At 46.0% G+C, this 14297-nt stretch overlaps 1 protein-coding gene across 2 annotated transcripts in view; it reads right to left on the bottom strand.

The window, feature by feature from the left end:
- LOC126538380 (pseudouridine-5'-phosphate glycosidase-like) overlaps nt 1-14297 on the bottom strand; it is a 350937-nt gene that overhangs the window by 140062 nt on the left and 196578 nt on the right. The gene's annotated exons all lie outside the window — the stretch shown is intronic.

The following is a 14297-nucleotide window of genomic DNA, read 5'->3' as shown; positions in this document are numbered from 1 at the left end:
CACAACTGATGTTTCGTCTAAACAAGCGGCGGAAAGCTTCTCGCTCCCAAAAAGGATGAGCCTTCATCTATAGTACATATCTGTACTGCACAGGACATCGATATAGTAGAGTGAGTGTTGCCGTTTGCACGTTTGTGGCTCTTTCGGTGTGACAATGGCTCATGTAAATCAGGTAAATGTAAACCGCCTCAGGTAAATCACTTATATAATAGCCACCAGAACATTCTTTTAACTTGTTTCCGTTTAAACGTTCGCTCAGCCAGACAAAAAGAAGACGATTTGTCAATGCTTTTTTATTCATTTTCCTTAAAAGTCGATTTAATCATGCTCACTGAGAATTCGTATAGGTCAAGCGCTCAGGTATATCAGCTTGATGGCTACTATGGCTTCTTCCTGGACTGAGTGAGTAGGCGGGGTGGTGGACTGGTCATTTTGGCAAAGCATGAACTGAAATACCGTAGTATTCTAGAGCTTTCTATCATCACTAAAGATTTAGAATGTCTTTGCTTATTAACGAACTGTCACGTTCACTGTGTAATGAATTGCCTGCCTCATGGTCATATGGTTCCCTTTATTGACTGCGTTGATAAGCTGTTGAAGTTTATAACTGAAGCTATCATAGGAGGTGATATTAAGATCGATTTATTAAAACTCTCTGCTGATCAGGCAACGTACTTCAGTACCGTGGAATAAGATGATCAGTTTACTTTTAAAAAATTTCGCAACGCGTATTACCGCCCTGACAGAATCGCTCATTGATGTCTTTATTGCCAATCTAAATACGGACGCTACTTTATTGGAAGATTGCATTCCGCTATCAGTGACCATTTTCCCATTTATTTACTCGTTCAAGAAACAGGCACACCAACAAGCCCCAAATCAGCTTCGATAGTAAGAATCCAGAATATTCCATCTTTACACCTTGGGTGCCATTTTCGACGACTTAAAAATGAAACATGGGAGGAAATAACGCGTTGCAAAACAGCCCATAAGGCTGATGAGGCATTTATTTCTACGTTCAGACGTATTTATCATAAGTGATTCACCAAACTTTCCGCTATAAGAAGGCGAAGGCCGTAAGCCATGGAAACTCGTGAGTGTCAGAGCATAATAATGAAAGGAAAAACAAAATTATGCAAAAAAATTTTTAAGACAAAGTCAATCACGGACAAAGACAAATTTAAGCCGTCCAGCAATAAATAACACCTTTTCTGGGGAGCGAAAGAAGAAGGTCTTTATACGTTCTATTTTAGCAGGAAAGCAAGATATGTTTCGTAGGCTAAATCAATTAGCCTATGAAATCGTCGATGGCTGTTGCATGATTAACGGTCATCGTTAGAAGGTATAGAGCTTGCAGAAAAGTTCAATAAATTCGTTAAGAACGCCGCTAGCAATGGCTAAAGCGACTACTCTGCTGCGTACATTGACAGAAACAGCCACGGTCTGTAAGGCCAGCAGATGAAATTGAAATGCGGGACATTAAAGGGCAGTTCTGTTTAGCCATATTACTATATTGTCATTTTCAAATGGCATTGACAGTCCTGTCACCAGTAGGGTGGTTCAATTCGTTTAGAATATCATCAATAATTTTAATAACCAATAACCGAGATACCAAAACCAAAACGGGCAGCTGCTTCGTGTGATGTTACCATGAGTTGATGACGTAAGATCTTACACTGCCACAAAGTAAACACAAACACGCGGAACGCGTGCTACACAGGCAGCACACGTAGCGCTATATATATATTTGTGTGTGTGTGTGTGTGTGTGTGTGTGTGTGTGTGTGTGTGTGTGTGTGTGTGTGTGTGTGTGTGTGTGTGTGTGTGTGTGTGTGTGTGTTTGTGTTGAGCTATTGACGAAGTCTGTAGGATCAGTGTTGTAAGAATGTAGGTTTTGTACAACTGCATTTGTATGCTTAGCTATTTCCTCATTTCTTGTTGTATAGACATAACTGAGCGTTTGCGTTTCCTGTATGCCACCTAAAAAGAAGGCTCATGTTTTCTTCAAGTGAATTTGCCGCGTTTTACGTGGGAAATCCGCCATCTTAGTAATGTAAACAGATAAACAAAAGAAAGAGAACTGGGCCATGGTCTTGCTTGCTTAAAATTAAAACTTTAATTATGGGGTTGTGTGTGCTAAAATCACGATCTGATTATGAGGCAGGCCGTAGTGGGGGACTGTGGAAATTTGGACCACCTGGGGTTCTTTAACGGGCACCTAAACATAAGTACACACGTGTTTTCGTATTTCGCCCCCATCGAAATGCGGGTGCCGTGGTTGGAATTCGATGGCGCAACCTCGTGCTTAGCAGCTCAACGCCACATAATCTTGCTTGCTTGCGGAAACAGACTAGAAAGCGTTGTTCGCTCACACATGTATTTTTTATTGTAGCCTGTTTTACTGCTAAACATCCTAGAATGAATGGAATAAAATTATGTGTCTGCTCACGTGAAATAAAGCACAGATGTTACAAGCGCTGCAAGGACTGCGCATAATGTAGTACGTGTATATTATTAATACGGACGATATTCTGATAGTTAAAATAAGGTTAATAATTATAATTGTCATTGCGCTTATCTCGAGACTTGTAACCTTAATTTCTTGCAACTAACGAGTTTATCTTCCAAGATTAGGATAAATTTTCTTCTGAAGTAAGGTTTATATTGGGAAATAGTTATACTGCATTCCTCACTGTCTCCCATATACGCTCTTCAATGGCAACCGTGGTCTCGATTTTTATCTCAATTCGCTGGTGGCAGCACTCCGTCCCAAGCTTCGCGACCTACGTTAATAGACTCTGCCGAAGTGTTTCTTGTCCGGTCGCCACTTTAGGAATGCATTGTCTATAGAGCGTAGTTGCGGCAATCCAGTCACCGCTTCAGACGAGAATTCGGCGGACATCACGAAACTTCCGACTGGTGGGTGGGATGGCATGGATGGGCCGGGAATGATTATTGCGATAGAAAATATCCGTACGCTCGATGCGTGTTTGCATCGTCAACGGTGGCCTCACGGCACACGCGCAGCGCGGTGGTTCAGTACTGAACCACCAGGCGCATTATGCTTGTAGTGCATGTGGCTTCAAAAGTGCCTCAGTGTTTGGGAAGACTTCAGTCACGCTGTCCGGGAAAAAAGTGCCTCTCCTCTTGAATTACACAAAAGGAAAACGGCCAAGCAAGCACCTAAAACACGCCTACACTTAAAAAATCATAAGGCAATTGTACACTCACACATACACATGGGACTACAATACGCAGCAACCTATCCTACAGAGTGCGGCTGCGCATTCAAATGACGGAGAATGACGTGCACGTGATAAGCCCACTCGAACCCACATCGACGGCTCGGTCAGACATAAAATATTTTCCGTGGTCTTGGTTAACTGTACAAGCATCACACACAATACGGACGATTTAGCTTCTATGTATGAAACTGTGCAGCCACACGTTGTACTAGGCACCGTGTCATTGTTAGATTAGAGTAATGCCAGCAGCCAAGTATTGCCAGCAGTGTTTACTGTATACCGTGAAGACGGAAACCGGCACGGTGGAGGCGTTTTTATTTTATTGCAAATGGCTTGCCTAGGGAAGTACTTCATTTTGGCAATGACGTGAAATCAGTCTGGTGGCAAGTGCATTCCTCAAAGGGGCATAAGCTAGTATTTGGATCCCTCTGCCGCCCACCCGATAGTAATTAAACCCGAATGCATAACCTTGCCGACATTTTATCAGTGCTCTCTGATATTGCTCTTCAAAGCAGAGATTTTAACTTCGCAGGCATAACCTGGACAGCTGAGGGCGCAACAACTAACAAATCACTAATCAATAAAATTTTAGCGAACTAATTACGTTAAACAATTTCACCCAATATGTATTTGTTCCTACTAGACCACAGCCTACATTGGTTCTTGTCCTTTGTAACCACCCATACACTGAGACCAAAATCTCTACGCAACCTTGACCTCAGTCGCATTGACGCGGTCACTACAAATTGAAACATTTCAGTGGTTTCGAAACGGGTGTAACTACCACGGTGAGTATTCTAATACGAGAAAGGGAATTTTGACACTATCCAGGCAGAGAGAGAGAGAGAGATGAAGAGGAAAGGCAGGGAGGTTAACCAGATATCAGTCTCCGGTAACTGCGCGCAGGCGCACAAAATATGGCCAATCGCTTCGTCATAGCCGCAGTGGTCACAAGTTGCGGTGTCGGTCATCCCTATGCGGAACGCATAAGCTTTGGTAAAGGCAACGCTCAACCAGAGTCGATACAAAAGCGTGGCCTCTCCATGGCGAAGCTGTGATGGCACTCGAAGACTTAATTTGGGATCAAGGAAGTACAGTCGAGAATTTCTTAAATATGGCTCATTCCATTGTGACGTGGTGCACTGCCGAGCAAGCAGGTGGAGCTTCCGTGCTGCGTCAGTTCTAGAAAGAGGAATTGGGACTTGGCGCTCCTCAGTATGGGCTGAACGGACAGCTTGATCGGGCCGTTCATTGCCGATAATGCCGCAGTGACTTGGAAACCATTGGAAAGTTATTTTATGGCCTGCATCAGTTATACGGTGCAACGTCTCTGTAATGTGAAATATTAGCTCTTCGTGCGTTCCGCGTCGTAAAGGTGACAGTAGAGACTGCAGTGCCGCCTTTGAATAGCAGAATATCTTCCACTTGTGTGGCAGTTCATCACCAATGTAATGAAGGGCAGTAAAGAGTGCTGCGAACTCTGCTGCCGTCGTCGTGGTCGGGTGAATCGTCTTAAATTTGATTGTAGTAACTTTCGCTGGTATATCGATTACCGCCGCGGAGCTGTTGGGCAGGACAGATCCATCAGTGCAGACATGCGTAGAGTCAGGTAGTTCTTGTACAACAACAGTAGCGTCAGCTGCTTAAGGGCTGATGATGATAGATTAGCTTTCTTCGAGATGCCAGGTATTATGAGGTATTATGAGCTGGAGTGAAACAAACTGGCAATGATTCACCATGTGCGGTTATCGTTTGGCTGAAAGATGTGTGTGGTCTGTCCGCTGGTAGAGAGGCTAAGTGGGGACAAGGAGACCTGGCTAGATGCCTTATATGGGTTCTGAGCATTTAGATTTCAATGTGGGTCTTGACAAGGTGGTTTGTAGCGATTGCTATCGTAGCCACTGTTGACGCACTCTGAGGCAGGCCTAGACAGATCCGGAGCGCTTGAGCCTGAACACGTTGTAATGTGCGTAGATTCGTTGTACCCGTTGTTTAATGCTGGCAAGCTCTATCGCGGAAACCCTAAAAAAAGTACCTTGTACAGTTGAAGCATGGCAGTTGTCGACATTCCCCAAGTCTTGCCAGTGAAAAATTTGACCAGGTGGCAGATGCCTGTTAACCGTTTTTTCGAGTATGATACGTGAGGGCTCCATGACAAGTCCCTGCCGATTATGACACCTAGAAACTAGTACGATCGAACACGTGGTATTATTTGGCTATTTATCATTACGCTGTAGTTTCTCATGGGTTTGCGCGCAAATGGCACTAGTGGCATTTCTCAGAAGAAATTTCCAGGTCTCGATTACTGAGGTAGATAGCAGTTAGGGTGGCGGCTCTCTGAATTCTCACTCGCAACCGTAGGCGTGTACTGCAGACGTCCATATGCAGATGTTATCCGCGTACAGTGATAGCCTGACTGTGCTTGGCACATGCTCAAGGAGAGCAATTAGGCTTAGATTAAATAACACAGGGCTAAGTACGCCGCCCTGGGGGAAGCCGCGGTAGCTATAAAGTAGAGAAGTGTGACCTTCCTCGGTGCCTACAAAAGAGGATCGCATGGAGAGATAGCTCCGTATCCAATGAAACATCCGACCACCCACTCCTACCTCGGCGAGAGCAGAGAGGATGGCTTCATGCCTAACGTTGTCATGCGCCCCTTTGACGTGGAGGAACAAAGAAGCGCAGAGACGCTTATGGAATTTCTCATGTTGAATATAGGTGACCAGGTCGACGACGCTATCGACCGATGATCGACCACGTCGAAAGCCCGCCATGGCATCCGGGTAGGTGTTGTGGTACCCTAGGACCATACTCTCCAGTACTTTGCCCACACAGCTTGCCAAAGCGATCGGGCGATATGATGAGACTTCCACGGCGTCTTGCCAGGCTTCAGCAGTGGAACAAGGCGACTTGTGTTGCAGCTTGTTGGTAGCGTGCCATCTCGCCAAGATTCATTGTGCAGCTCAAGGAGAACACCTCTCTCGCTCTCGCAAGTGACACGTAGCTCGGTAGGAAATTCCATCAGGTCCTGGCGCTGATGTACGGCCACACAAAGCTAATGCTGCCTTAAGTTTGTGGATTGAGAATGGTAGATCCATGCGGTGATCACATGGTGGCGGACAACTACTCGAAGGCGATGTAATGTTGGGAGCTGTTAGTTGGCTGGATAATCTGGTGCAGAAATTCTCTGCCACGTCAATCTCCGATATCTTTTGAGAGAGGGAAAGAGCCTGTAATGGGAACCGCTGTACGGGGAGTGTCCGGAGACCGCACACTGTTCTCCACAGTTGCGATAAAGGCTTGCGTGGATCTAGTGACTCACAGAAGGCATTCCAAAGTTGCGATTAGAATTTGTCTAACCTGCGCTGGATCTTCTTTTGCCTGCGTCTGGCGGTCCGTAAATCGTCCATTGTCTTCGTACGTTGGTATCTTCGTTCAGCACGTCGTCGGATTGCTCGAAGTTGTTCTAGTTCCACATCAAATTCCGTCAGTTTCGAAGAGCATGTGAGAGTGCGCATAGTGTCTTGCACCGCGCTCTTGATTGGCTCTTCCAAATCGAAAGACGGATTGGCGTCGCAATGTTCTTCCAAGATAGACTAAAATTTAGACCAGTCCACTCTTGGGATCGTATCCCGTATTGTGGAAGGGGAGAATCCTCTGATCTTGACGTACGTGGGGACATGGTGGCCCCCGCGCGTCTCTATGTCCGCAAACCACCCAGAACGCCTGACAAGGCTTCGTGAGACAATAGCAAAGTGAAGACAGCTGCTGTATGTGGAACCACGTATAAACGTAGGACTTCCATCATTCAGCAGCCAAAGTTCATTAGTGGAGGCGAAGGATACCACGCAGAGCTCTGCCTCTCCCGTTGATCTTCGAACTTCCCCAGAGTGTATGGTGGGCGTTGAAATCTCCAATAATGACCCAAGGATCGGGAGTTGGGGAAATGATGTCTCTTAGTCTTTTGTGACCAAATCGACTTGACTAAGATAGGTAGGCGCCCACAAAAGTAAAGGTAAAATAATTTTTCCTTACTGTTAGGCATATATATTGATTATCGTCATTGGGTGGCACAGGCTGATGGTCACGGCGAATAAACACCAAAACCTTACTGTTTTCACCAACAGTTGACGACATGAACGATTCATATCCAGAAAGCCTGATCGTGTTCGATAAGTTCGGCTCGCAAAGGACGATAATGGGAAACATATTGGCATACACAAACGACAGAAATCCAAAATGCGCGCTCTGAGCCCGCGGGCATTCGACTGAAAAATAGCTGGTTGTCGGTCCTAATCCCTGAAAAACAGTGGCTGAGGAGCCGTCATCTACTCAAGGGTTGCCAGCACCGGCCTCAGCGCGTCCATTAGTTGAAGTGCACTTCTGGCAAACGGTGTGTGCATGTTGAGTAGCAACATGCGATTGACATTCATTAAAGGCCTAATAAGAGCTATCACTTGCTCATCTGTTTTCCGTGACTCCTAGGATGCAGCATCTTGCTGTACTGGGGGCGGCTTCTTCTGTGGCTCTTTTGCCAGCCGTGTAAGCGGAAGCGGCGGCCATTCTTTTGTAGAGAGAGATCTGGCAGTTTCCTCCCTTCCAACATCGGTGTTTGGAGTACTGGAAACTTACGCTGATGGTGCTGCTTGACGAGTTGAACTTCTTGAAAAGTTGATATTTTCCGTCCTGAAGTCCTTCGACGGTGACGTCGTCTTCGTCGTACTTTCACAGCGGCCTCTTTGTGGGTAGAGTTGCCTCTCACCATTTGTTTAGGAATGGTGGTCTATTTCTTTATCTGGGGACAGTCTTCGGAAGAGACGCAGTGTTCACCCTGACAGTTAGGGCACTTCAACGTGGTTGCACTGCAGTTGTCTTCTGAGTGAGGTTCGGCGCATCGAGGTCACACGGTGGAATTACTGCAAACACCATCACATGACCAATCTTCTGAAAATTGAAGCGTTGCATTGGTCTTGGAATAAATGGTCGAACTTGGTGGCGCAAATAGCCAACTTTCACGTAGAATGAAAGACAGTCACCTTTGAACGTTATCCTCACACAACGTGTGTTACCGAGACGACCAGCATGCACAATGACGTTGTGTTCACTTGCTGGTTTGATGCGAACTGGGAGGTCTGCGTTAGATATTTCATTGTCAATGTCATAGATGACTCCTGCTATCGCGACCCAATTCGCTGGCCCAATGGAGCGGACCTTGATGTTACCCAGCTGCGTTACATGTTGTAGTATGTTCAGCGCGCTTGGGTTCATCACACCGATTACCAGGATATATCGCCTATTGTTTATCCTGACATCCTTGATCTCGTTCGGCACGGTGGTTTCTATATATATAGAAAGTGCTTGCCTGTTGAGGATGCGTGTTGAGGTTGTCAGTAGCGTCCTGTGGCACAAACAGGATGGAGTGAGGCCATCGCTGAGGCGCAGTTCTCATGGTATTCGAGCTGGACGTCGAAGATGCGTTAAGAATACTTCGTTTGGTCTCGCGGTACTGGACAAGTCGAAAGCTGTCTTCCTAGGACTCGTCACCTGATGTGGAGTACAGCTCTGTGTCCGCGCTATCACTTGATGTATTTCCTCGCTTCCTCGAACCGATGTCCGTGAGTGAACGGGCACCGTGAGGGTCCTCGGGTTGCTGTACACCCATCAACGCGATGTAGGGGGCTGTAGACTCCACAAGTGCAGTGAGAAGTCCAGAAAAGCACAGAGACCGGCGGGATGTGTTCCACAAGAGAAGCACTTCGTCTTCCTCTTCTCATCCAGGCAGAAGTACCATACTTGTCAGCCTTCTGGCGTCAGTAGTGTTGCAGAGCATTTATGAACCACCCTTCTCAACAAATTATTAGAACTATTAGAGAAACGTATGTCCCTACAAAATTCCTGCGCTAAAATAAAAAAGGAAATAAATCGTGGTTTAATTCTGAAGTGCGTAGGTTGTTACAGAGAGTTAGGAGCGCGTATAAGAATGCTGGAATATTAGCAGTTCGCTCAACCGCCAACAAAGCAATTAAACCGAAACCGAAACGAAGCAATTATTTATTGCTTGAATAAGCACAGCCCTGAACAAAAACCCCTAAAGCTTCCTGGAAATACATAAAAACAACTACAACGGATCAAATTTTAGTTCTCGCTGTTGAATCGAATAGAACTCCTGTAAGGAGAGACGCTAAAAACGTTAAGATATTTAAATATATATATTAAATCGATATTCCCTGAGGGACTAATGATTGACACGACCACATGACTTCTGCCGAACTGTGCTTCTGACGAATGCATGCCTGAAATAAAGATCGATCTGCATGGTATCGACTGTCTATTACTGAAATTGGACACCAGTAAATCTATGGGTCCTGATAGAATTCCATCATATATTCTGGAGAAATGTCATAGCATTATTGTACAAATCTTTTTATCATATTTCAAACCTCGTACGAGACTGGGTTGGTTCCACAGGACTGGAAAATAACGGGTGTTAATCCCATCTTTAAATCCGGAGAAAAGAAAATCGTGAAAAATTACAGGCATATGTCCTTAACTTCAGTACACAGCAAGGTTTTTGAGCACCAATTGTACCGTCGTTGAATATATTAACTTTTTACTGCCTCACAGCATGGTTTTCATAATGGCTACTCATGCAACACGCAAGTAGTCGGCAAGCAGGCGGTGTGGCTCGAGCGTAAATCGGCCTTTAATTAACCGTACGCGTGAGCCACACAGCCCGCTTGCCGCACGCGTGATGTCGTGCAGAACACTGCACATTTCGCACACTGGCGTAAAAATTTCGGTATACAATGGGCTCGCACATACAATGTAAACTGAAATATGTGTACCAGTCCGCGAAATCAAGTTTTCGCCCGAACACATGCGTGCTGCAGGTGGGTGATGTGGCTTGCGGCTCGAGCGCAAATCCGCCCTTATGACGAACTTGTATTGCAAGGCCACCAATTAGCTTTGTAACGACATAATCAGGTCAGTGCACTCAGCGATATAAATAGTATGCCCTAAGCTGAAACATGTCTGCACAGTAGTCTAACGATATTTGTCAAAAAAAGAAAAAGAGCCGAAACTCAGAGTAACACGGTGCTTGAACGTCGTCGCTCAAACGTCCAAAAGACTGCAAAATACAGCTTCTGCTGTGTGAGAGTGAGTGTTGACCTGAGAAAGCACACAGATCGAAGACAAAGAAAAGCTGAACTCTTTACATGTGTCACCTTTCTGTGGTAAAAGAACGTAATTATTCTTACTGTACAAAAATATTTAGCTTTGTTAGCCTGCCTATTCGCACACTTTCGTCCCTGCCTCCTACCGACGGCTTCTACAAATTAAAAGAAACTAACAGGACGTTGCATCAAAGCGATGGCAAACTATGTTAACTGATCTGTTTTACGGCCACGGTTGCTTGCTGTGGGAAAGCAGATCCAAAAATTTTAATTAAACAGCCTTATTCAGTGCTTTCGCTTCATAACACGGCGACAAAGTTCTGAGGTCCGATAAGGTTTTGCGGTTGCCTTACGGCATTTGTAATTATGGCATTCCGCGGTACCAAAAGCCAGGATACGAAAGGCCGTGCTTTTGCCGTGCTTCGGGCACCTGAACTACAATGACGGCACATCCACCACGCTTCTGACATCTATTTAACTCTAAAATTACTACTACAATAGCTTTGAGCATTATATTGCGCTGAGCGCCATGAAGCAAATTTTTGTCTTTGAAAGCTGCAGGTGCGGAAAGATGTTTTTGTGAAAAATAGAATAACCACATAATTTATGCTTAATGATCTTATTTTTCAATTTTTATTACATTTGGTGAAAAGTCCGTTTTCAGAGCAATAATTGTCTCGCCATCCCAACCGATGGTAAGCGCTCTCTACTATATTTTTTTTTATTTATTCACGTACCCTAGAGGCCCTTACGGGTATTGCATAGGGGGGGGGGGGGGGGTTAACAACAGGATATTTCAAACACAATGAGGGGGACAAGCAATATAGAACGCCGTGGTAAAGATCACCGAATACAACAACAAGAAATTTATCCGAGGTTGAAACACTGCCACCAGGCTGTCGCCTTTGATATTGGGACCAAGAACGTTTCCGAGGAAAGATGCCAGACGGCAAATCTATATGCAGTATGTACACAATTCACAGAGACAAGTCCAGAGCAGCCCAGTCACTGCAGCGTCGTCTTGTTAGGCCCCAAGCGCATGCGCTCCTCCTCAATATTGTGGGGCACAGCTAATTAATACCTTCATTTATAGTGCTCTTTATTTCTTTTCTTCCGACAGTGGTGTACGGCATTTGGTACGTTGTAATAGAGAACGATTAATTTGTTCTTGCTCATGCTGTAGTACTTCCTCTTAAAGAGCACGGTGACGGTACAACTGCTAGCACATGTTCTTCATCAGCACTTGATAAGGGAGAATACTGTCAATAGACACCTAAAGGGTAAGTTCTCTGCGAACTCGCAATGGAGAAGAAGAAGGTCCATGAACGGGAGAAATTGTCATCCCGCATACTGCAGCAAGAAGCTACAAAGAAAATACATAAGGGTTCCTCGGAATCAAAGCTTCTCACGTTAAGAAAAGTTCACACTGACTCTGGCATCGAACACGGGACATACGGATTTCCGAGATCACTGTACCCTACGAGAGAACCAAACTGTTAGCAGATCGCGACGCGAGAGCGCATTAATTCTCAACACAAACTCCACGTAACAGGAGAATCTTTCTTTAAACTTGGAAGCTTTCTTTCTGAGCAACCCGTTTCTGTTTCATTTGTACTTTTGAGGTGCAGCGACAGTGGATGACAATTTTATTGCAATAGCCATTATATCGACACTCCAAGCGAACTTCCGTCGTCAGCACCGCCGTGATGTTCCCCACAGAGTCCAAGCGCAATAACATCCCGGTCGATATCCTGTAGATGTGGAGTGAAAGCTTGCGAGGGTGAGTCGAGAAGTATGGTGGCTTGACACGTCGGTCTACTAGCACTCGCAAGGGAGGAAGGCAGGGAGAGTGTGCACCGTCTTCTCACGCGCGCAAGTGAGGGAGTGGGGACATATGCGAGTGCTAGGATGGTGGGAGGGGGCAGACACCGCTCATCGCCTCTTGTATACCAGCTGCAGTGGCTCAGCTCGGCCACGTTGATTCGCTGCATTCGGTGGCATTTTTAGAATGTTTGGTGCACTTGTCGGTGTCTATCTATCTATCTAGTTTGTATGTTTGTAACCGTTTTACAGCCTACATGGTTAACTATGTAGTGTGTAGTTTAATGGTTAGCGCATCGGGCTCATGCGCTAAAGTAACAGGGTTTTAACGCGAAAACGTTCAGGAGCTCGTGTCCCAAAAAAGCCGGTGTCGTCGGCGTCAGTGGCGTTGGCCGTGATCGAGAAATCCCGGAAGGCCATTCATAAATGAAAACAACTTGCAAGATCGGTTAGGTGGGAATCGAACCAGGGTCTCCGGAGTGTGAGACGGAGACGCTACTACTCAGCCATGAGTTCGATGGTTCAAAGCGGGACAAAAGCGCCTCTAGTGAATGCGGTGTCGCCTTAGAAAAGTGCCGTAGAAAGTTATACTGCGGTGTATATCGGTAATTATGAGCATGTAAATTACAGAAGTCGCATTTAAACGAGCAGCGAAGTACGTTTCCGCTATATTTCTTCTGCGCTTCGCGCACACGCAGAGCGATCTTACGGCATACACAGAAGACCCCCTCCTCGCAATGTACGGCGCTGCCCCGGCAGGTGGCGCGCCACTCACCCGCTTCTCCCCTTCGTCTCGTTTGAGCGCATTGGGGCCGTGCGGGGACCGGTGCGAGGATGCCCTAATGCCCTTGCATTTAATAAGTTTTTTCACTCTCTCCCCTTCCAACTTCCAGCGCGCGTCACTCGAACCCTCGTGTTTAGGCGACGCGGCTCCTCTTTCCGCTCACAGCGCGATTCCTAGGTGCAGCGTCCGATGCGGGACGCCACTGACGTGATCGCTGTGCCGTAGCGCGTTGGGAAAGCATCCCCTGCGATGTGTGCCGTGCTGCTGGCGAGGGGTCATGCGTCTGCGTCGTGCCCCCTAGCGTTAAACGGACCATCGGACCAACTTGCGTAAGAGTATTTGCCAATGTTCACTTAAGTGTCGTTCGTCAAAGAACCTCTTTCATACCCGCCGTGGTTGCTTAGTGGCTATGGTGCTTAACTGCAAAGCCCGAAGTCGCGGGATCGCATCGTAGCAACGGCTGCCGCATTTCGATGGGGATCAAATACGAAAACATCAGGCGGAAGACGACTCCACTCTATATACGAATAAATTATGCGGTTTTACGTGCCAAAACCACTTTCTGATTATGAGCCACGCCGTAGTGGAGGATTCCGAAAATTTGGACCACCTGGGGTTCTTTAACGTGCACCTAAATCTAAGTACACGGGTGTTTTCGCATTTCGCCCCCATCGAAATGCGGCCGCCGTGGCGGGGATTTGATCCCGCGACCTCGTGCTCAGCAGCCGAATACCATAGCCACTGAGCAACCACAGCGGTATTCCACTCTATCAATGAACGGGGTAGAACAGAATGAAAGAGAGCACTGGTTTTACAATTGATGCCGTCTATGTTGTGGAATGACCGATGCGTGATGAGCAATAAGGTGGTCGTAAAATGATAGCAAGCTTCGCTTGGTCATGATTATAAAGTTTGTGGAAAAGGCTAAGGCGAGATCCTTTCCTATGGAGCTGAAGAAATGGAAATGATAGCATTAGTTTCATTGGATTGTGCTGCTAGTATGGTTGCGATTGGAAAGAATGAAACGCGCCGAATTATATTCTGGACCATCTCCAGTGAGGATTTTAAGTTCGCGAAACGGAAGTAACCGATAGCAGCATCATGTCCTAATTTTGAATGTACTAAGGTCTGTGCTTAGTCAATTTAACAGAAACAGGTGCTTTAGAAAAATATCGGCGCAACTAAGCATGAGATAACTGCTGTTACTTACGTATTCGATATGATGCTTCCAGGTAAGTTAATAAGTATATAAACACTTAAGTATTTGTACGAG

Source organism: Dermacentor andersoni, chromosome 4 (genome assembly GCF_023375885.2).
Source record: "Dermacentor andersoni chromosome 4, qqDerAnde1_hic_scaffold, whole genome shotgun sequence".
Taxonomy (NCBI): domain Eukaryota; kingdom Metazoa; phylum Arthropoda; class Arachnida; order Ixodida; family Ixodidae; genus Dermacentor; species Dermacentor andersoni.
The sequence above is the reverse complement of the archived record's forward strand: the minus strand, read 5'-3'. Positions and strand labels throughout refer to the sequence as shown.